The sequence below is a fragment of the Halyomorpha halys genome, unplaced genomic scaffold (assembly GCF_000696795.3).
Source record: "Halyomorpha halys isolate HHAL.00 unplaced genomic scaffold, Hhal_1.1 Scaffold57.1, whole genome shotgun sequence".
In the NCBI taxonomy this organism is placed as follows: Eukaryota; Metazoa; Arthropoda; class Insecta; order Hemiptera; family Pentatomidae; genus Halyomorpha; species Halyomorpha halys.
Window position 1 is genome coordinate 726,690 of NW_027110347.1, and position 3,363 is coordinate 730,052.

Sequence of the window (3,363 nt, forward strand, 5' to 3'; positions counted from 1 at the left end):
GTAGGACTTCCGCCCCTTCCGTCCATCACAATACCGCAAGCATATGCGTATGCTCTTGATTAGATAAAAATACGCACAGCGACCGCCCAAGATCTACGAAAGGCAATATCGAATCCGGAAAAATTCACGGAAGAGACTCCCCCATATTCTGAAAAGAGGCGATCGCATTATGAGTTGGATACGGGCTTAGAAAGGAGAGAGACTGTTAGATGGCGGAGGCGCAGATGAACTTCAAACTGGTGTAGACTGCATGGTGGAGCGCGAAATCCTGAACCAGATTCAAGCGGATGAAGAAAACCCCTGGTGGACCGTGAAGAGTCGCTTAAAAAAGGCATTTGGAGGTGAACAATGCGCACCAGAAGAAGATATTGAGATGTTCGGGGAGAGACGAAGACCGAAACTGTCCAATATGCTGCGGATATACTATCTCGTTACAATCAAGTAACGGATGAAATGAGCCAAATAATGACGAAGCACCAGATGCAGGCCCGACTGATGTTCTTATCTGGTATCCTCAAAGTGCAGTTGTCAGTTGTAAAAACTGTATAAAGGATAGGACCAAGGATACTACCCTGAGGTACACCAGCAGACTGAGGAAATGGGGATGAATAAGCGCTGTTGTGATATACTTGAAATAATCTGTCTGAGTGATAAGAACGGATAATGAGATAATATGTAGGGGGTAGGAATTTACGGATCTTGTATAGCAGTCCTGGGTGCCAGACTCAATAAAAAACCTGTTCTACATCCAGAAAGACTCCCGAGCAGTACATTCCGCTCTCCAACGAAGACGAGACTACATCAACCACACGATGACATTGCTAGACATTGGAGTGGGATGCTCGGAATTCAAACATCTGCGGTCTGGGATTATGTAGGCAAATCTAGGATGGGGTACAGGCGTTTTAAGATAAGTTTATCAAGGATTTTCCTATGATAGGTGACAGAGAGATAGGACGGTAAGAGGATGGGTGTTCTGGCGGCATTCCAGGTTTGGGAATCATTTTGATTATAGATAATTTCCATTAATAGTAAACTCGTAATGCCCTCTGCCGAATTTAAATGTAGTTTTTTCAATGTCCTCCTCCCTCATTCTCACTTGCTGGTATCCGGACTTAAGGTCTAATGTGGAAAAAAACACGTGAACCTGATAACCGATCAAGCATGTCCTCAAGTCGAGGAAGAGGTTACCTTTCCTCCACGGTATTCTCATTGAGTTATCGGTAGTCTATAACGAGACGGTAAGGGGAGTCCATTTGTTGTTATTGTCTCTTCTTCTCTACGACCCACAAAGGGCTACTAAGCGGAGACGTACTATGCCGGATGATTCCTTGTCGAAGGAGATTACTATTAGCTCATTGATTATTGACGTCATCGCTTGCGGATACCTACGACCTTTTGTGTATAACAAACGTTGTTTTCCTTAGAGGTAATTTCATGTACACTGTTCCCGGTAGCAGGTAGTGGACATCCCTCCCTATAAAAAATATCCGTGAACTCGGATAGTAGGGGAGACCTCCTACTTGGGAAGTTCAGTTTGAACAACTTCTACGCGATGCTCCGTTCCGGTTGTTTTAATCTTCCCTTGGTACGTTTTGTCTCCCAGCATCATTTCCCAACGTCCCCGTCTGCCATGTAACCGAAATCCAACCTTGTCTAAGACGTCACATCCAATTAATATATCATACTAGTAGGTTAATTTCTCTAAAACATGGACAACTGTGCGCGTTTTCACCCTAGTCAGATTCTCAAGGTTACAATCGTACTCCCCTAGTACTGGACAAGGGCCACTCAAAGTGATTATAGAACACTTACATACCTTTATCTGACGGCCTCCACTATGCTCCCTAAGCACTCCTTCGCTGATCAGGGTGCTGGTACTACCAGTATCGTTTAGTGCCTTGGCTCCACCCTCACGCCCCTGCACTATGGACAACCACTCCCATACTCCACACACACTATTAATCACCTCTTCTCTAACTGGGTTGCCCTCGCCTCCTCAAATAGCGGTTTCTCTGCTGTTGTCTGCGAGTTTCTAGTTGTATCTTCTACTGTTTTGTCTTCTTGATCGATTCGAACCCTGTACCCAGCGCTGTTGGTCCACCTCGTCTTCGTCGCTGGAACTCCGATCTGATCGATCCTCAGAACTTGACCCAGAGGCGTCCCTATGACGCCTAGTTCTATGTGTATTTACCTCCATCGGCTCTGGAGCCGGACTTCGTCTGTAAATCCAGGGACAAGTTCTGGCAACGTGACCCTTATCACCGCATTAAAAACACTTAACTGACGGGCAGTTGGCTGCTACGTGGCAGGAGTGGTTACATTCGTAACATCTTCTCGATTGTTCTGTTCTAGGTCCTCGTTCCTTACTAGTCTTCTTTGCTTCTTTTTTGCGTTTTTTGAATTTTGGGAATCTTGGTGCTTCTAGCCTGGACTCCGGGCGTTCCCTCAAGGGAGGTCACTTGTCTCCACTGGTGGCCTCTAAGTTCTTCCTCTTCCCTGGCTCCTTTATCGATTACGTCGGGCGCACAGTTCCCGAGTGACCTGTCAGCGGCCAGCTTTTCTCTCGCTCTCAGGTATCTTCCCAATTGAACCTTCAGAATTTTATCAAAAATTGGCAGTTGATGTACTGCCTCAGCTTGACCTACTGTCTCCACCAACTTGTCCAAGGTAGCAGTGTACTGATTAAGCATGGTCTTAGCGAAGTTGTAATCAGATTTTCTTCTCTCTGTGAAAAGGTGGTAAATATCTTCCTCCGGGGCCCAGCGCCCTCCGCTATGCGCCTTCTTCAATCTTTCGGTGACTTCTTCTCACGAATTCAGTTCGTTTGCCTGAATGTCGTTTAGTACATGCCGCCTCACTCGTCCAACCAGGGATGCACTTAACTTAACTTAACTTGGTGGCGTTTAACTTGGTGGGTCTATCAGCCCTGCGCCGATTCGAGTTTCTAGACTGTGTTTTTTAAATATGTGGCATTAGCCGTCTTTACTCGGGCCCATTCCAACTGTATCAGTGTTATTGTTAACTACCTGCACGATCGGTGGGCTAGCAACCGGGAAACCGGCGTTCGTCCAACTAACCTGCATGGGTTGCCCTTGATCCATCATAATCGTATTCTGCGCCTGGAGATCCGATACTACTTTGTCCAACAGACTCGGTTTCAAAACCATGAACCTCCTAAAACTTCTTTTCTGGAACACTAACTCACGTATTATTAAACCGAGTATCTGGTGCCGATAGTGTAAAAAAAAAATAGAGAAATTGGGGAACGAAGTGAACACCTTGGCTGTTTTGATAATACTGACTTATTTACATTTTGCTGGGGGTTTATATAGTATTACAGTGTTTATTTATATTACAATA